At 47.3% G+C, this 21,127-nt stretch overlaps 1 pseudogene; it reads right to left on the bottom strand.

Moving 5' to 3' along the window:
* Nucleotides 1-225: 225 nt before the first annotated feature.
* Nucleotides 226-297, bottom strand: LOC125937812 (uncharacterized; annotated as a pseudogene).
* Between the last annotated feature and the right edge of the window lie 20,830 nt (nt 298-21,127).

Genomic DNA, 21,127 nt, shown 5'->3' with positions numbered 1-21,127 from the left:
ACCCCGTGTACGATGGGATTGGCCAGGTGCTTGTTCTGCCAATGGGATGTGCCCCAGCATGAGTAGAACGTGGCCCAGATGGCCACTCCCCATTTAGTAGGGGCCCCAGAATCCCAGAGCAGGACAGCCCCCAAGGCACCCCCATTCCAAACCCTCACCTACACGTGAGGGAGCGTAAATCCAGCAGCTGAAGGGATGCACTTGGGAACAGCCTAGAATGACATCCATATTTTCTATTAGCAATAATCGCGCCTCGGATAAACCTCATTGGCTTCGATACTGCCACCGCGCAAAGCTAACACCCGTACTTTTCTACTCCCAGCCCCTTGCTTTGCCTTGAGGCGAAGTTTCAGAAGGTAAACACAATCAGCTTAATAAAAACAAACGAGCGGGTGTCTCGCATCTGGGTTGGAAGATGCAGGAAGTAGAGATTTATTTACCCGTCCAGAGTCCCTAAGTGATCAAGTCCTCTCCGGCATGCTGTCCTTGCCGTGGAGGGACAGTCTCCTAAGGAATTATCAGGTGCTCCTTGTCTTTGAACCAAGAGCCAGCAGGCAGCACAGGGCCCTACAAGGCTTTTATCTTGTTTCTCCCACCGGTGATTTGGTTCATCGCTGACAGATGCTGCCCGTGTTTGTTCCTTCACTCTTCATGAAAAATACAGAAGCACCTCGCGTTGACGGAGCAGCCTCGGTGCTTTCACTACCTGGTGACTTGCTCGAACTCTGCCCGCCCGCCGGCCGTTCTGTCTCGGCGAACGCGCACTAATTGAAACTCCTCTCTCTGCTCTTTTCCATGCACGTTACCTCCGATCTTGACGACCCCTTGAGATCTTCACTTCGATCCCCCTTTTACAGATGAGGAAGTGGAAGATCAGAAATGCACTTTCCCAGGGTCCCAAGTCACCAAATCTCGGAACCAAAACCCAAATCCAGATCTATCTTCAAAACATTTCTCCTTTGGGCCAAAGCACACTTTCTTTAATGAAAGAGAGAAAAAAACAAAACAAAACAAAACAAAAACCCACCACACTTCCCAATAATGGATCAGCAATCCCAAGGAGGAATTTTCTGGAGATGAACCCAGCTGGTGTTACTTCTGAAATCCACGAATACCAGAGGGAAGCTGGTAAATTACAAGGGGGAATTTCATCTGCACTTTACTTAGCGTTATGGTATCACTTATGCCAATACAGACCTTCCACATTTCCTCTAAAATACAAATCAGAAGGCCCTTTGTAATACCTGAAAATCACCCGGGGCTTTGTCTTCCCATTTCCTGGTCCTTAAAGCACCCCTCTCCCCCATGGCTGCCTGAAAGGTCTCTTTTTGTTATGGCGGTTTCGTAAGAGGCCAAATCTCAGACAGCTATTGAAAGGCTGAGTTAGACAAACAACGCCCGTGAAGTTTAAAAATAAAAAACTAGGTCAAGCCCGAGATGTTATCATCGCTGCCAGTGAAAGCAGGTTCCTCGCAGCTGGCAGAGGAGGTGGCATGGACGGCATGCTACGTTTGCAGACCTCAGACCTCGGCCAAGCTCGGCCTGGCGGTAATCAGGGGTGGGCATTTAGTTAATGACGGCCAAGTGCTCTAAAAATCAGAGCGTCATAACCCCAACAACTGTCGGGAGTGCCCTGATGCCCCCTGATGGCTGCCACCACTGAGCAGTGGAAGGACCCGACCAGTGCCGTCCCAAAGGAGCTAACAACGGCGGCCGCAACCTCACGCTGTCCTTGCATCTCACCCCAGGTGACCACACATGTGAGAGGGTGGAAGAAGCCACCTTTTGCATCAATTCGAAAAGAAAGACTAATAACAGTCATGCTTCTACTGCTTGGTGACAGGACGGTGTTTCTCTCGGCCCAGGTGAATGGCGGGGCTTGACCACCCCAGTCATACCTGTCAGCAGGTGTCAGCCAGACTCTTTCAGGGCTGCCCTTCTCATGGCCCCTCACCGTCCAACCATAGGGGACACGGACTCTCAGAGGGGAGACGTGTCTGTGTCCTCAAGAGAGGCACTGCAGGGACACCTGGCTGGCTCAGTCAAACTCCGACTCTTGGTTTTGGCTCAGGTCGTGATCTCACAGTTCGTGAGTTCGGGAGCCCTGCGTTGGACTCTGTGCTGATGGTGTGGAGCCTTCCTGGGATTCTCTCTGCCTTTCTCTGCCCCTCCCCTGCTTGCACACACACTGTCTCTCTCTGTCTCTCTGTCTCTCTCTCTCTCTCAAAATAAATAAATAAATAAACCTTAAAGAGAGAGAGAGGCACTGCAGACAAGTCCATCAGCCTGACCTCAGGGCAGGGCCTCAGCTGCTCTCCAAGCTGGGCAGTGACCACAGCCCTCCCGGCATCGGCAGAGCCAGGCCTCCTGGGTCTTGCGCTCCATGGAAATGTCTCTCAGAGCTGGGCTGTTCTCTTCACACCTTCAAACGGAGCCAAATTCTGTTTGTCAGTTTTCTCTTCTTGTTTTGCTCATTAGGAAAGGCCTGCTGTACATGGTAACACCTGCCATGAGCTTGCTTCTTCGCAGCTTCCAGCCCTCATACCTTCCCCTCCTGGTGGAGCCCATTCACTGTGGCTTAACACCTGCCCTTTCCTCCTTGAGCCCCCAAGGCCAGCCTGGAAGGCTTGTGGAGAAAAGAAAGGGCAGGTACCTTGGGCCTAAGGGAAGAATGGGAATGTTCTTCAGTGCCGTGTACAGGAAAGAATAGAGGCTGTGGCATCAGACGGACCTGAGCACAACTTCTGACTCAACACGTTTGCCCTCTGGCTCATCTTAAGCCTCAGTTTCCTCACTACAAAGTGCCAAACGGTTAAGCGAAGAGGTTTGGGTGAAGTTCTGGGTGTGAGGAAAACACTCAACAAATGGTAACAATTATCAAATATTTGAAGAGCCGGCAGGTCAACGAGGCTAAGACTTGACCAAGAGGGTAGCTCATAATGTTAACTACCATGTTTTGGGTACTTACTATGGGCCTGGCTTTGAGCTTCTTTCATTTAATCTGTTCAACAGTCCTGTGGCATGGATGTTGGCATTATCCTCATCTTGCAAAAGCTGATGCTGAGGTCCAGAGAGGCCGAGTAACCTTCCCGAGGCCACACAGTAAGTGCTGTGATACAAGCACAGACAGACAGGCTGACTGCAGCGGTCACTTTCCCAAGTGCTGTGATACGTTGACCGCTCCGGTCAAGCTCGTGAGTCGGGATTTCCAGCCAAGCGCCTATCGCTCTATGATTCATTTTTGGTTTGTTTTGTTTTTTCCTCCAGGGAAGCTGGAACAGAAGAAACTTTACAAAGGGACATGAAAGCTGGAGCAGAAGGCCGGGAGCAGCCGTCTGAAGGGGACACGTCTGCAGACTGAGGAAACCTGGCCCCAGATGGCTACCTCGAGGCCTTACTTAGCTCAGGTTGTCTAGGAGGTAGAAACTGAGGCCAGGCTTAGATCGCCTGGTTTACCGGAAGATACAGTCCAGGACAGGCACAGAGAGGGGGCGGGAAAATAAGGGAGGGAAGGATACACAGCAGAACGGAGCTGCATTTTGCTCCACTGGCCACCAAGAGACAGTAAGGGTCCCCGTGCCACATGGGACATCTGGAAACAGCTGCCCCGAAAAGCCCTGCCATAGGCTGACACACACAGAGGGGAAAGGTTGAGAACATGCGGCCAGCACCCCCCCATCTCCTGCACCTGCTCACCAACACCCCACAAGCACTAAACACCTATACTTCTTAGGAGTCGCCTCTCCCGGTAGCCTCGAAGCCTGGACCTTCAAAGCCTGGACAAGGAGACACAATGTTACGAGCCTCCGTGCCTGGTGCCCTCACCCTGCTGGGGATGAGGGGCTCAGGGAGGCCAGAAGCTGCCCACGTGCTTCGTGAGTAAGAGCCTGGAGATCCAGGGGACGAGTGAGGCCTAGGGACTCAAAAGGCAGGGCAAACTGCCTCTGACTCAGGGCCCTGGGGTCACTCGGAGAAGTCACTGCAGACAGGGAGGCTGTGACATGCCTCAGTCTTGGGCTAATTTGCAAGTCTGGAGGGAGGGCCCCGTCCAAGTTGTCCAGGGCCACCTTTGCCCCCAGAGCTAGGGCGCTAGACCATCAGAGCAGGCTGGGTTGTTGACATTCTCGAGACGGAGCAAAACCCAGAGCCCAGGCCGGCGCCATAGTGCCGAACTGGAACCATCCTGACCCTGGTTGGGGAAGGCTAACAGAGAAGGGGGTTCTGGGCCTGCACCCGTCCCTTCCTTCACTCGGCCGCATGCTTCTGGCTGAGGCCTTGAACCTCTTCTGGGCGGAAACGGTCCCAACCAGGCCTTTCCGGCCTCTGGAACCTCCACTTCCTCTCTGAGGTGGAGTGAGGACTTAGGCTGGTCTGACCGGGGCTGGTGTGCAAATCACGAGCAGGTGATGTCAGGGAAGGTGCCTTGCAGGGCTATTCTTAGGGCGCAGGAGAGCCGGCTGGGCCCTGGAGGCCGCAGAGCAGGGAGCAGCTTTTACCACACTGGCCTAAAACCTGGCCCAACACGTCCTGTGTGAGGGAAACAGAGGCCAGCCCTTCTGTGGGCTCCTTCCTCTCCCGGGGCCTATCATGTGTCACAGCCATAAGGAGGGGGCATTCTTTGACCAGTGGAGCCCCTACCTTGGTCCTGCGGTTTGGAGGACCCCGTTCTGATATCCCCCGCTGCTCCTTTCTCCAAGGGGGCGGGAGTCTGTGGGACCAGGACATGTCCCTCGGGGGACAGGACCCCACTTACACTATATTTGGGGTATACCCAGGACCCCAGAATCCCTGGCCCAGGTATCACCCAGCCACTTTCCAGGGCCTGTGCTGCCCCTTCCCTGGTCTTCTGTCCTCCTCCAGAAAACCCACTGCGATGTGTCTACCCCTGAATCCGGGCGGGGGGACCACGGTCGCCATTGCAGGTGGTGACTGAGGGGCTGGGTACTCGGTCTGGAGAGTGCACACTTGACAGGAGGCCCCCAGCAGGTGGAGTGAGTTCCAGGAGGCACTGTGAGAGGCGATGCGTGTGGAGGGAGAAGGGTTCTGGGCAGCTGGGGCTGGAAGCCAGCTCTCCCTCTGCTGCCGCGAGCTGGACGAGGCCTCAAGGAATGTGAATTGCACATTTGAAGCTGGCCACCCCGGTCAAGATAAGGAGGAAGGTAAGGAGGCACTGCATGCAACAATTTGTAAGCTAAATGCACAATTTTAAATGTTAAGATCTTTAATACCCGGGCTCCCAGTAGAACCCTCCCCCTGGGTGCCTGCGGATTTTCAAGGACGTGTCCCCCTTTCACTCAACCTCTTTCGTTCATCCATGGAGGCAGGAGCATGGTGAGGCAGGCGGGAGAGAGCGGCTGGGCGGGCACAAAATTCTCCTGAGGCATCCGGTGCACCTTACTCATGAAAAGAACGTGCTTCGAGAAGGCTATGTTCCAACACACACCCTAGTATCCGTTCAGTCACTCATTTACTCATCTAGTCCATATATATTTGTTGATCGGCTGCTCTGCACTGGGCACCACACTCTGGAGATACAGCAAAGGACAGAAGAGCCACGCGCTTCTGCCCTTATGGAGCTTGAACTGGAGTGGCTCCAGACATGGCCAGGAGGCAGTAGACTGAGAGCTCCAGCCACCAGCCACGACAGCGCCCTCCCACTTAGGGCATGCCGTTCACATCACGATGAGGCCCCGGGAAGCTTGGGTCGGTTGGCAAGACACTTGCCGCGGTCACCGAACTCCTAAGTGTCCACGGTGGGCTCGTGCCACAGCCCACGTCCCACCTACCACCAGGCCCTACCTGTGTGCCAGGAGCTAAGGATCAATCCTACTAATGACATTAACTCACGAACCTTGGCTCGAAGACACGATGGCTACTTCCTTTGGTGCAATATGGCAGCCCGGAGCAGATGAACTGAACACCACCCACAGAGATAAACTGGCATCATGGTCAACAGCAGTGGAATTTTTTTTTTTTTCAAAACCGATAAACAGGAAAGGAGTTCTGCTTTCAAAAATCAACCGATTTCCTTGCTGTAGCCGTATCTAGGTTGTGTATCGAAGAAAACAAAAATAATCCTGGGCACAGAAGGGAGATGGGATATTTCTGCACTCAACACTGGGCCAGGCTGGCTTATTCCCAGACCTAAAGGATTCTGCTGTCCCTTTTTAAATAAAAATACATACAATAAGGCAGTTCAACCCCGATGGTGAGTGCCAACAAATGTTACATAGCAGCGGGTATGGGTGGGCAGTGTCATGCGTTTCACGATTGCCAGAGGCACAACCCTGTTGTGAAGCAAACAGCTGGGAGGAAAACACAGGTGTGTTAACACAGGGCGGCCGTTCCCACCACGCTTCCCGCCGTCCCCGGCGTGGGCCAGGGTCATGGGGCCACAGCTGGCCACAGAGAGGCTCGGTCCAAGAAGGCAGGCCTGGGGCAAGGTCTCTGCCAAGCCAACGCCCCTGCCAAGGTCACAGCCCTGCTCCCACCTGGACCCCCCACCCCAAACCCCCCCGCTCCGATTCTATTCACGCCCAGTGTCCAGACCAGGGCTGGGGTCACAGGCTCTGCGATGTGACTGCTTCCTGTTGCCGAAAGGCTAACAGCCTCATTAAGGCAAAAACATCGAATGCAGGACGTGGACACAGCTTTGTGGGGGGGTTCTGGGAATTCCCGTGTCCGTGCACTGGCCTGGCCGTGTGGCCCGGGTGAGTCAACCTAGATAAACCCGTGAAAGCCTCAGATAGCAGCAGAGGCAGTAATATCACGTCCCGTGACCATTTCATCAGGGATCCCAGGCAGATTTCTGGAAGCCCTTGAAGACATTTAGTAAAGATGTGCACCTCTTCCGTGACCCTACAGGGAAGTAAGTTGGTGAACTTGTTCCTCGCCTCTCAGAGCCTCCCCCTCCCACAAAAGAGAGCTTTGAATGACCCTTCATGTGTTCTGTGTTTCAGGGGTACAGAATTTTTTCCAGGTGAACTTTAGTCCAGTCAAGGGACAAAACGAGTTGACACATAGAAAGAACTAGCATTCTTGTGACCATTTCTTAATGCTAAAGACTGTAATTTCATTAAATGATACAGATGTTTAAAAGACAACAAACAGAAGACCGTGGGGGGGAGGGAAGGGGAAAATGTAGTTTCAAACAGAGAGGAAGGCAAACTGTAAGAGATTCTTAAATACAGAGAACAAACTGAGGGCTGATGGGGGGTGGAGGGGAGAGGAAAATGGGTGATGGGCATTGAGGAAGGCACTTGTTGGGATGAGCACTGGGTGTTGTATGGAAGCCATGAATCATGGGAATCTACCCCCAAGACCAAGAGCACACTGTATACACTGTATGTTAGCTAACTTGACAATAAATTATAGAAAATAAAAAAAATATATAAATAAGTAAGTAGAAAATATAAGTAAATAAATAAAAGAACAAATGGACAGCCTCGGATACCTGTACTGTTGTTCATTTGGCCTGGCCTACGGTGATGATCCCTTTTCTTCTCTCTAGTGCAAAGTTTCTTTTTTTTAATGTTTATTTCCTTTAGAGAGAGACAGAGAGCATGAGCTGGAAAGCGGAAAGTGAGAGGGAGACAGAATCCCAAGCAGGCTCCTTGCCATCAGCACAGAGTCTGATGCGGGGCTCGAACCCACAAACCATGAGATCGTGACCTGTGGTGAAACCAAGAGTCGGATGCTTAACCGACTGAACCACCCAGGCGCCCCTCTACCGCAAAGTTTCTAAAGCCAGCCAGATCCAGGGGGTCCACCGGGCTCCTGAAATTGTGCGGTGCCTTGCTTTTCTTGGAGAGAATATAATATTCATGGCCCTCACTAGAGGCTGGAGACGACAGTACGGATCACCCCCTCCGAGGCCAGAGGGAACTAAACCCCTGTTCGCTGAGGACGACCCAGACGTCACCGTCCGTCTTCTCCTTCCGGGCCCGACCAGGGGGTTCTGCCCATATGCCCACATCACCATCCCCAGACGCCCCCTCTGCCTTCCCTCTGCCTGCTGCAAACACATTGTTTTCCTAACGGAGTCTTTTCTGAAAATACACGCTTGGACTCAACCCAGAGCCCAGAGGCGGCTGAGTGAGGTAACGGGGGGCCTGGAGGCCAGCAGGAGGGTCCTCCCCAGCTGTCCCGCCCCCGGCCCCGGTCACCTCCACATGGTGGCCAGCTTTCACAGGGGCCGGGAGAGAAGCCAGCGGCAGCCAGCGTCACTTTTCATCGACTTGTTCCTCCAAGGAGTGCTTCCTGAGCAGCAACGGCGAGGCGTCAGCAGGACCCTGTCCTCCTCACGCAGGCCCGGCCCTCGAGCGCCCAGTCCCTGGTGGGCCCAGCGTCGGACACGGTGACATGTCACCGAGAGAAATCCCGGAGCTGCCGGTCGGATAAGTGAGCTTCTGTGCACGTTCCAGTTCGACCTCAACTCTGAAAAGCCCCACGTGCGAGTTCTCTGTGCTCACCTGGACGTGCCCGCACCACGGGGTGTGGGGGGCAGGCACGGGGTCTTCGCTTTCATCCCCCGCCCTCCAGGCCCGGGGAGCAGCCAGCAAGGGACGCAGAGACCGTCTCAGGCAGTGACCAGCGTCACCGCCAACGCTGGGCTCCCGGGAGTGGCCACTCGGCCACTGAACCTCTAGCTGTGTGGCCGTATCTAAGTTACCTAACCACTCTTGACCTTGGTTTCCTTGCCTGCGAAGAGGAGGATAGTTCTGGGTGTATTCCTCAGAGGGTGGTCGTGGGGTTAGGGGAAACAATTAGGCGGAAGGCTTAATACCACAGGCAGTACGTGTTTGCTAAACGGCACGATTTCCAAGGCCCCCTCCCAATCCGGCACCCGATGGAGAGAACGCCCGGGTATCGCCATTCTGCACTTCACCGGGGGTCCCTGACCCGAAGCAGGTGAGCGTGACCCTGCCCCAGTGAGCCAAGGGGAGAGCGAGAGAGGGCGTTCACGGCCACTCCAGGCGCCGTGCGGAGCCGGCTCGCCTTGTCGTAAATGCCCCAGACAGCTGAGGCTCTTGGCCGGGAGACGCACGGGCCATCATGGGCCCTGGAACCGGCTAGTCCATAAATGATGCATCACGAGCAGTGCACGCGCCAAACCGTGGCGCTTCAGGCCACGGGAACATCTGTGCAGACAGGGGGACCTCACCAGAAGAGGCGGCCCCAGCCGTGCGGCCGTCCTGACTCACCCGGGCCGTCGACACTGCCACCGCAAACAAGTCTGCTCCGGGGCCGTGGCCCTCCGGTTTACACGGCAGAGGCATCGATGGTGACCTTTAAACGTATAATGTTGTACGGAACCGGAAGTGCTGTGCGATCCGGCAGGGCAGTCAATGTGAGGTAGGAAAGGAAGATCCTACCTCCAGCCCCTAAAACTGAGCCTGGTGGGACCAGTTCCTCCCTGGTGGTCAGAGCTAGTCTCCAGCATCCCACTTGGGGCCTGACACCCGGGGTCCAGGCTGAGTTCTCTGGGGCCAGTGTTCTTCCCGAATCAGGGATCATCAGAGCCTGCGTTCTCTCTATTTGGAGGACGCCGTGCGGTGGAAGCTGGTAGCCAGCGTCCTTTCCTGGAGACCTCTCCTCCTCTTCTCTCCATCGTGATGGAACCCCCAGTATTCCAGGAATTTCAAGTCTCAGAAAAGAGGAAGGGAAGAGGCTAGTACATGTGGGGGGGGGGGGTGTAGAACCCTGAAAACAAGGAAATATGCTGCTTACGTACTATGGATGCCCAGCGAATGTTGAACCTGCTGCCTCCAGACTCTGCCTATGAGATGCTCTACAGGTGTTCCGGATACGCTATACGGTTTGCTATATATTTTTGGTGGTAGTTTCAGAGTAAAATGAAACTAAAGGTCTCTAAGGAGTAAGCGCAGACTGCGGAACCCCTTAATGCAAATCAATATCATTATTACTATTGTTTTACTGAGAATGGGAAGGGGTGTATCATACTACAATACACTAATCAGACAAGACGCCCCCCTGAGAAGGAATAGTGTAATAATAAGAAAGGTAAAAACTAGTCCAAAGAACATGGCTGTTTCTGTATTCAGACCTTGCATGTAACTATTTTGGGTAAAATGATGTCACTCACCGAATAGTCAAGCAAATATTAAGTCCTGGAAGTTCTCTGGAAACTCCGGTGTAAACAAACCGAAGATGAAATTTCCCATGGGCTAAACCAATGGGAAATTTCAGTCCGTCTGAATTTCCTCATAAAATTATTGAAAATATTTTTTTTTTGTTCTGATTCCCCTTCGCTTGGTGGTGAAGGAAGGCAAGAAAACTGGGTCATGCATTCAACAGAAGAATGAGAGAGACCACAAATACGCCAGGAGTAAGAAGAGTTTTCTGACAGCACGTGTGGCCTCTCCAACCCCAAGTGGCAAAAGAGCAGAAAACTCAGTCAAAGGAGGCCATTCTTCTGAGGGCCAAGCCCAGGAACACGGTTTCAAAGAGGAACGGGGTGTAGAAAAGGCAGTTACCAACCTAAGACCACAGAACCCAAACTGTGTTCAGAGCTCTGTCTACAATTGTAGTTGCAGGTGAAGGGACGCGGCAGATGGTTATCTGTCGGGACTCTGATCAGCGGTCAACGTCACGGGGCTGCGCCCCTCGGGGCGTTGGGTGCAGGTGACTGTTAACCTGAGGCCACCACAGAGTAGCCCCACAACACTCGGGCTGCCCCAGAAGCAGAAAAGCAGAAGCAGCAGTTACTGCCATGTGGGTCATCGGTGTGGCCACCTCAACTGCCATGCAGATTTCCCGGAAAGACAGAGGGCTTGTCCACCAACTCTGTGAGCTGGAAACCATCCTGCAAAGTGAGGTGGCAAGGTTAGCAATCAATCTGGCACTGGGCAGAGCACAAGCCCAGCCTCCATATCCACTGGCAGTCGTAAGAGATGAGAATCCCATGCCACATATCCAGCTAAGCTTTAATCCCATTAAATGGATCAACAGACCTCAAAGGTTTTGGTCTCGAGACCTCTTCACACTCTAAAACACTGGAATTCCAAAGGAGTTTTGTTTATGAGCGTTATCAATATTTACCACATTAGAAATGAAAACTGTGTAAACATTGAGTCACCAGGAATTAAGAATCAAAGTTTCAGTGTTATCTCCCAACAAACAGGAGTCCAGGGCCAGATGGCTTTCCAGGGGAGTTCTACCACACATTTAAAGAAGAGTTAACACCTATGCTTTTCAAGCTGTTCCAAAAAATAGAAGTGGAAGGAAAACTTCCAAACTCATTCTACAAGGCCAGCATTACCTTGATTCCAAAACCAGACAACAACCCCACTGAAAAAGAGAACTACAAAACCAATTTCCCTGATAAACATGGATGCAAAATTCTCAACAAGACATTAGCAAACTGGATACAACCATACATTAAAAGAACTATTCACCACGATCAAGCGAGATTTATACTTGGGATGCAGGGCTGGTTCAATATCTGCAAATCAATCAATGTGATAAATCACCAATAAAAGAAAGGACAACAGCCACGTGATCCTCTCAACAGCTACAGGGAAAGCATTGGACAAAATACAGCTTCCTTTCTTGATAAAAACCCTCAAGAAAGTAGCAATAGAAGGATCATACCTCAAGGTCATAAAAGCCATATATGAAAGACCCACCTCTAATATCATCCTCAATGGGGAAAAACTGAGAGCTTTGCCCCTAAGGTCAGGAACAAGACAGGGATGTCCACTTGCCCCACTGTTATTCAACATAGTGTTGGAAGTCCTAGCCTCAGCAATCAGACAACACAAAGAAATAAAAGCTATCCAAAGCAGCAAGGAGGAAGTCAAACTTTCACTCATGGCAGATGACATGATATCAAAAACTACTAAAACTGATAGATGAATTCAGCAAAGTTGCACGTTATAAAATCAATGCACAGAAATCAGTTGCATTTCTAAATACCAATAATGAAGCAGCAGAAAGAGAAATGAAGGAATCAATGCCATTTACAATTGCACCAAAAACCATAAAATACCTAGGAATAAACCTAGCCAAACAGGTGAAAAATATATACGCTGAAACTATGGAAAGCTTATGAAAGAAATTGAAGAAGTCACCAAAAAATGGAAAAACATTCCATGCTCATGGATTGGAAGAATAAATATTGTTAAAAATTAAAAATGTCAATACTACCCAAAGCAATCTACATATTCAATTCAATACCTACCAAAATAACACCAGCATTTTTCACAGAGCTAAAACACACAATCCTAAAATTTGTATGGAACCAGAAAAGACGCTGAATATTCAAAGCAATCCTGAAAATGAAAACCAAAGCTGGAGGTGTCACAATTCCAGACTTCAAGCTGTATTAGAAAGCTTTAATCATCCAGACAGTATGGTACTGGCACAAGAACAGAGACATAGATCAATGGAACAGAATAGAGAACCCAGAAATGGACCCACAAATGTATGGCCAACTAATCTTTGACAAAGCAGGAAAGAATATCCCATGGAAAAAAGACGGTCCCTTCAGCAAATGGTGTTGGGAAAACTGGACAGCGACATGCAGAAGAGTGAACCTGGACCACTTTCTTACACCATATACGAAAATAAACCCAAATGGATGGAAGACCTAAACGTAAGACAGGAAGCCATCAAAATCCTAGAGGAGAAAACAGGCAACAACTTCTTTGACCTCACCCACAGCTACTTCTTACTTGACATGTCTCCAGAGGCAAGGGAAATAAAAGCAAAAATAAAGTATTGGGACCTCATCAAGGTAAAAACTTCTGCACGGCAAAGGAAACAATCAACAAAACTAAAAGGCAACTGACAGAATGGGAGAAAATATTTGCCAATGACATATGGGATAGAGGATTAGGTAAATCTATAAAGAACTTATCAAATTCAACACCCCCCCCAAAAAAAACCCCAAATAATCCAGTGAAGGAATGGGCAAAAGACATGAATAGACACTTTTCCAAAGAACACATCCGGATGGCTAACAGACACATGAAAAAAATGCTCACCATCACTTATCATCTGGGAAATACAAATCAAAATCACAATGAGATACCACTTCACACCTGTAAGAATGGCTAAAATTAACAACTCGGGCAACAACAGATGTTGGCAAGGCTGCAAAGAAAGAGGAACCCTTTTGCACTGTTGGTGGGAATGCAAACTGGTGCAGCCACTCTGGAAAACAGTATGGAGGTTCCTCAAAAAACTAAAAATAGAACTACCCTGCAACCCAGCAATATATATATATATATATATATGGAATATTATGTGTATATATATGTATATATAATGGAATATTACTCCATTGGATCCATGGATCCATGGATCCAATGGATAAAGAAAACATGGTATATATATACATATATATATGTATATATATGTATATACATATACACATGTATATATACACATATACACATGTGTATATATATGTATATATAATGGAATATTACTCAGCGATCAAGAAGAATGAAATCTTGCCATTTGCAACAACATGGATGAAACTAGAGTGTATTATGACAAGAGAAATAAGTCAGTCATAGAAAGACAAATATCATGATTTCACTCAGATGTGGTGTTTAAAATACAAATCAGATGAACATAAGGGAAGGGAAGCAAAAATAATATAAAAACAGAAAGGGGAACAAATCATGAGAGACCCTTAAATACAGAGAACAAACTAAAGGTTGCTGGTGGGGTGTTGGGTGGGGGGAAGGGCTAAAGGGGTGAGGGGCATTAAGAAGGGCACTGGGTATTATATGTAAGTGATGAATCACTGAATTCTATCCCTGAAATTATTATTACCCCGTATGTTAACTAACTTGGATTCAAATTAAAAGAAATAATTAAAAATAAATAAAAATATTTAAAAATACATGAGTATATATGTGAACATAAATATTAAGTAATTCATTCTTTAATCACATTTTAGTAAATAATATTTTATTCAATGTCTACATTCAGTCTTTATAACTATATTTCCTATTTGGAATGGATTCCCATTTTACTGAGCAACTGGTGTTATAGTTTCCTTTCTTAATCACTAATTTAATAATTGAGAAAATATTATTATTATTATTATTTCTAAAATGTAACAAGTTAATTATTTCATGTATTCAGTCACATGTTTTCATTTTGGTTACAAGACTATTTTTTAGAGAGTGAGGAATGATTACCGTGATTTTTAAAACTCCAATAATGATTACGACTGAGGTGTGATCTTTAAGCAAATTATTATAATAAATAGAAGTGGAAAAGTTTTTTTTTTTAAAAAGTTTCAATGTGAAACCAAGCCTCGGAGAGGTGACAGGATCACCAAGGTGCAGATGAACAGGAGGGAGACTGCAACAAGCCATACACACAAATAGTGCTTTGAAGGTGAAAGTTTTAGGTGTACATGTGCAAACCAGTAACCCAAGGAAAGTAATTGCAATCACTTTTTTTTAAGTTTATTTATTTTGAGAGAGAGCACACAGGTGCACATGTCAGGGAGAGACAGAGAGAGGGAGAGACTGAATTCCAAGCAGGCGCAGAGCCCAACGTGGGGCTTGAACTCACAAACTGTGAGATCGTGAACTGAGCCGAGGTGGAGAGTTGGACACCTAAGTGACTGAGCCACCCAGGTGCCCCATGATCACTTGCGATTATTCAGCAGTTCTAGCACAGGCGCAGTGTTGTGCTGGCCATCGTACCTGTGTTACCTTGAGTGATTCCCATAACAGCACGACGAGGGTGAGGCTTACCCTCTGGTTCACCGAAGCCATGAGTGAGACTTGGTGAGATCAAATGAACTGAGGCTAAACAACTAGCAGAGTTTGGGTGGGATTTCAGGACGGCCATTCATAATCCCCAAATCTACGCTCTTTCCCCTGCTCCTGCTAATTTCCTAAAATAGACCTTTTCTTTATCCAAGCTCACTGGTGGCTTGGTGGCCCCCTGACCTGATGAATCATTCCCCTTTAATCAACTATTGCTTTGGTGGTTTTCTTTCTTGACAAAAATGCGATAAAGTACGAACAGAGGGTGATCGCTCAATGTTTTGAAATCAGAAACCATATTTTAGAATTTCAGAAACATCATCAAGTGGTTGAGCTACTTCCTGACAAATGCACATTCTTGACCAGAGGTGACCTTGCTTTGGGCTGGATTCACTGCTGACTCAACCCCCTGTGTCCTGGCACATAGAGACATTCAATCCGTGCTCGCTGAATTGTCTACTCAGCATATGTATTACATATATAATATATACACCTATAGACATCTAGATTGTCTTTGATTTAAATCTATCTTTTCTAAATTACATGAGAGCCACGCTAAAGGAAAACTATAGTAATCTCTAGTAATCTTGCAGACCGATGAGAAGGTAATAGGGTCCCTGATAAAGTTTTCTTTCTCCTTCAGCTTTTTTATGTATAGATTTATAGTCACTGTTACTATTAACACGTACTATATAGTGAGTCCTTCAGTATTCCAGGCTCATTTTTAACAGGCTGGTGACCAGATCTTCCGCTTCCTGCCATAGACCTTCCTGATAAATAACAACAAATGTATGACTTTAGGATATTATGAGAGAGTCGTTTAGACAGAGAAGGGAAAAAAGCACTCATACAATCCTAAAACTTTTTTTAAAAATTTGATCAAAACTTCTAAGACAGAGACTTTTCTGAAGACTGTCCCTAGTGCTAGAGCACTAGCAATTTTCCAGAAAACTCTATGACCCATCCACACATTGTCAGATAAGTTTCTGGGAAGCAGGTGCTGCCGGGTCAGAAGGTGAACTGGCGCAGAAGGACAGAGAAGACTGGGGTGACCATTACGTGAAAAAAGAGAGAGGAGGCAGGGCAAAACAGAATAAGCCATTGTAAATAAGCCATTAATTGACAACTGTGGGTTTATCTGAGTCAACATTGGCCAAGAGGACTAAGGAGAGAGAGACTATTGGGATTCCCAAATAAACATTTGACAAGCCTTTTCTGAACACTTCCAAATCTAGAAAGAAAGTAAATTGGGCCTTTTAAAGAAAGAGAGACTCAGATTGAAAAAAACATCACAAAACATCAGCCTCTATTTCTTCACATCGATCCCTCAGACCCCTCGCTGTTCTGAGACTTATTTTAATGTCCTCATTCTTGATTCCTTTCTCTTTGATTCAGAGAGCAAGTGAGCGTATTAATGTGTATGCTTCCCACTTCCTGCCCACACGCTTTTATCTAAATTTCTTCAAGGTCTCACAATGAGACATGAGCAACTTCTTTAAAACCCAATGTGATTTCCCCAGCCAGCTGCTCCATAGTCATGTATTGTCATTTATGGAAGGTGCAAGCAAGCACCTTCCTTCATTCAACAGCAATTGACTGAGACTAATTACCGGTATCCAGGATCCAGATCTGAACAAAGCAGAGAAGGACCTGCTGCTCATGGACCTGACATCCTAGTTGGAAGAGACAGATAATAAATAAACAAATCTCAAGATACTTTAGAGAATAAGTACCTTAAAGAGAATAACACAGGGTAATAGGTTAGACTCTAATCACAGAGTTGGCTGTTAGAACCGGAATGGTGAGAAGGAGCTGGCTATGTGATGATTTGGGGTAAAAACATTCTAGAAGATACTGAAAATACAAAAACTTGGGGGACAAGGACAAGCTTGGCATGTCCAAAAAAGTAAAAGAAGGCTAAAATGGCTGATGTATAACAACAATAACAAAAATGAGACAAGGGAGAAAAAATATGTACAGACCAGATCATGTAGGGCTTTCTAGGTCATGGCAAGGAAACCCACATTGACACTGAGGACAATGGAAGACCAAAGGAATATCTTAAGCAAAATAATCACAAAGTGGGATTTATTTTTGAGAAAGTTTTGACTAATGCTCTTAAGAAATACACAACGTAGAGCCAGATTGTGCCTTAAATGTCTTTATTGCCATATAGGTTACATGGAGATAGAGGGGACGCTGCTAGGATATGCATTAGAAATTTCATTTTTAATAAATTTCTGATTCTATCCACCACCACCCCCACCAAAGAGTTCTAGGCTCATATTTGCCTTGGCATATATTAAAAATCTGTTTGGAAGCAAACTGTTTTTAAAGTACCTTTGGTTTTAATTAGCTTAGCATTTTAATTTTAAGAAAGGATGAGAAGGCTTAATAAGAAGCATTTTCCATTTGGGTGTTTAAATCTGTACCATAATGTTACATTAGAATCATTTCTGGTGTGTTAATTAATAATTATCTCAGGAATATTGCAAATGTGAAAGGCCATCGTGACTCACCAAGCTTCGTTTTAGCTCATTCTGTTTTAAAATTCTATTAATCCTTGTTATAAATGACAAGATCATTTAATTTCTTCGATGCGACATTTTTATTACATACGGCCTTTCATCCAAGTGAATTTATTGGCTGGGACAGGTCCTAAAGCGTGCCTTTATCTTTGACAGTCGTTTTGTGGAACACTTGGCCTATATCTCATTTGATCCATGTTTAGACTCCAAATAAATCTGGCTGTCCTTCTCCACTGCTCCACTGGGGCTCTGAAGAACATTCCCTCCAAAGACTTGCTTTTAAGAGAACCGGAAGCTTCTGTGTTGGTTCCTTGGAGCCCTACGCCACGGTGTAACAAGTCTGAACTACCATGCCAGAAAGACCATGTGGAGGACATGGAGGGAGATCCCACTGAGCCCAGCCATGCTGTCCACCCTGCCAAGTGCAGGTGTGTGAGAGAAGCCATCTGAGATGGTCCAGACCAGAACAGCCACCAGATGGGTGCCAACAAGTAATCCCAGTCTACACCAACGGAAGTAGAAGCCATCTGTTGAGCCCTGACTAAAATCCTGACCCACAAAACCATAAACCATACCGAAATGGTTATTGTCTTTAGCCATCACATTATGGGGCAGTTAACCAGCCCCATACAGCAGGAGATCACCAGAACAGAGCTGAAGAAGACATAAGGGGAAAATGGAAGTCAAAGCAAAGTCTCAGAGTCTTTGAAGAGTAATGATCTCAAACATCTTTGACACATTAGAAAATACACATCTGGGGGCGCCTGGGTGGCTCAGTCGGTTAAGCGTCCGACTTCAGCTCAGGTCATGATCTCATGGTTTGTGAGTTCGAGCCCCTCGTCGCGCTCAGTGCTGACAGCCTGGAGTCTGCTTCAGATTCTGTGTCTCCCTTTCTCTGCTTCTCCCCCTCTCTCACTCTGTCTCTGTCTCTCAAGTGAAAATAAATGTTAAAAAAAGTTAAAAAAAGGAAAGAAAAGAAAATACACATCTGTTTATTGCACATCAATTTGTAAATGAAAGTGTTTAATTTATTGTAGCTCAGCCTTTGCTTTGCTTTTTGAGTAAAGGTTGATAGCTCACAAATACCGTTTTTAGAAGATACCCTGAAACATAAAAATAATTCTAAGGAATGTTTCTCAATCTTCACCTCTATAGGTCTTCCCTTTTACTGCATGGTACTTTTTAAAAAACAAATTAGAATAGCTTGTTTATGAGATATCAGCAGCTGTTGATTCATTTGCTAATTAATGATTCAGATAAAATCAGTGTGTAATATCCAGTGATAACCAGTTTATAATTATGAGTTCTTTCCTTGTCATAAACCTTACAAATTACAGACAATTTTAGAATTTTCACTCATCACTGGTTACTGAATAGACTCTTTTGAATGATTCCGGTCAATTTCATCAATAACATCTGAGCAAGAAACCTGGGTGTCTCTGTTGACCCTCCTTCATTATCTCCGGGGACTAGCCCGTGACCATCACCTGTGCATTCTGCCCCCAAGCAGCTTTCAAATGCATACACTTCTCTTGGCCGCTCACAGCTATGTTAGTTTGAGACCATGACATCAACCTTTTGACTGGCCATCTTGTCATCACCCTGGTTCCCTGTGGTGGCTGAATAATGGCTCCCAAAGATGTCCACATCCTAATCCCTGGAACCTCCATGTTACCTTATGTGACAAAAGGGATTTGGCAGCTGCGATTGTGTTACAGATTTTGAGATGGGGAGATTATCTGGGATCTTCTGGATGAGCCAGGGTAATCAGAAGGGTTTTTGTAAGACAGGGACAGTAGAATGACAGCCAGAGGCATGAGCCTGGAGGGGTGCACTCTGAAGGTGTAGGGGGGGACCTCCAAAGGCTGGGAAGGCAAGGAAGCAAGTTCTCCCCTGAAGCTCCTCCAGGAGGAACACAGCCCTGCTGACACTTTGAATTTAGACTCTTGACAGCCAGACTGTCACAGAGTAACATGTGCTGGCTTAAGCCACTAAATTGGTGGCAATTTTTATAGCAGTAATACACTCCCCCATTCTGTCTCCACATCCCCAGGGTCTCCTCAAGATATATATTTTTCCATGCCACTTCCTAGCGTAAAGTTCTTTATCAAGCCTTCCATTTGGTATTAGAATGAAATCCAAACTGTTACAACCTACCTCTTGCCCCTGTACCCTCCCATTCACCCCCTCGCAGGCGAAACTCTAGCCAAGGGCACCTTCTCTCTGTTACTCGAACATTCTGAGCTCCTCTTGCCATAGTCTGGGCACATAGTATGGGTAAAGCATGATGTTTGCTCTGTCCAGCCCCTGAAACTGCACTGCCCCTGCTCTGCCATCTCCCACAATTTCATTCTGTACCACCTGACTGCCAGGTGCACAAGATGCTGAGACCCTCGGAGGCTGTGAGGTCACATCATCGATGCAGCTGGGGGAACAATGGCCCCGCCCACCCATATTGGCTTCTAAAGTGAACAAGAAACACACTTACTGTGTTAAGCCATTGGAATCTGGGGACTGTTTGTTGCAACATTTGGCTTCCCCCTACCTAGAATGTTCTCATTCCAGACCCTTCCAGAGCAGCCTCCTGAGTCTTCACTCAGATGCCTTTTACCCACAAGGGGATTCCTGACTAGCCTGCCTGAAGAAACATCTCTACCCACATCATCTGGTTACATTTCTTGGCAACAGTTGTGATTATCCCAAATATTTTTTGTTGTTGTTTTTCTTTACTTATTCATCATAGCATCCTCAATGCTTAGCATTGCACATGGCAGAGTAAGTGTTCAATTAATATTTGTTGAGAGGATGGGTGGGTGGGTGGATGGATGGATGGGTGGGTGCATGGGTAGGTGGGTGTGTGGATGGATAGATGGATGGGTGGGTGGGTGGGTGCATGGGAGGGTGAGTAGGTGGATGGATGGATGGTGCATGGATGGGTGAGTGGATGGGTAGGTGGGTAGAAGGAAGGGATAGCATGAACATACAAGTTCACAAATGCAGGACTTCTAGAAACCTGGGAATAAGCTAGCAGAGCTAGAGAAAGGTGGAAAGATAAGCAGGCCAGGTCATGGGTGTTTTCTATATTCTTCCAAAAATCCACGATCTTCATTTTATAGGAATTTGGAAGACACTAAGGTTATTTTTTAATCAGAATAGGTCTTCTAGAATTTTACCTTGGCTGCGGTGTGAACAGTGGCCAATTAGGAGACCTCTGGTAATAATAATAGTAATACTCCTACTGACAATAACAATAAAGACTACGCATAATTAATATTTATGTACTGTAAGCATATAGCAAGCATCGTGCTAAGAATGTGAACCTGAGGGCTCATTTACCCTCACAACAACCACAGGGCTAAGATGACATTCTTAAGCCTAGTTCATAGCATGACAACAGAAGCAGAGAGGGGTTCACACAACCAGGGAGCAATGGAGTTACCGTTTGAAGCCCGGAAGTCTGATGCCAAGCCAGGGCTCTGAGCTACTATTTTACACAGTAGTCGCCGTTACATTCAAGGGCAGTGGCGGCAGCCGGGGAAAGGAGATCCCAACATGAGGAGAAACGTACCCGATTCGACTTTCAAATGTTCAACCACAGTGAACACGAAGGAGGTATGCGATCATTCTGACTCTTCGTAGTGTCCTACTTTGTATCGCACCAAACCTCCTGGGTTCCAGATTCCTTTCTTTGTTAGAAACCAAGCCTTGGAGCATTTTTGCTGCAGGTAACACACCCTCTGTCATGGTGCCCTTAGACGTGCGAGGAGGCCGAGAGAGGGTTGCAGAGAAGTAGGCAGAGACACCCGCCGAGGGTCACAAGGGCAAAGCCCGAGTGAGTGC

The sequence above is a fragment of the Panthera uncia genome, assembly GCF_023721935.1.
Source record: "Panthera uncia isolate 11264 chromosome A3 unlocalized genomic scaffold, Puncia_PCG_1.0 HiC_scaffold_12, whole genome shotgun sequence".
In the NCBI taxonomy this organism is placed as follows: domain Eukaryota; kingdom Metazoa; phylum Chordata; class Mammalia; order Carnivora; family Felidae; genus Panthera; species Panthera uncia.
This window is presented reverse-complemented; position numbering and strand designations above follow the sequence as displayed.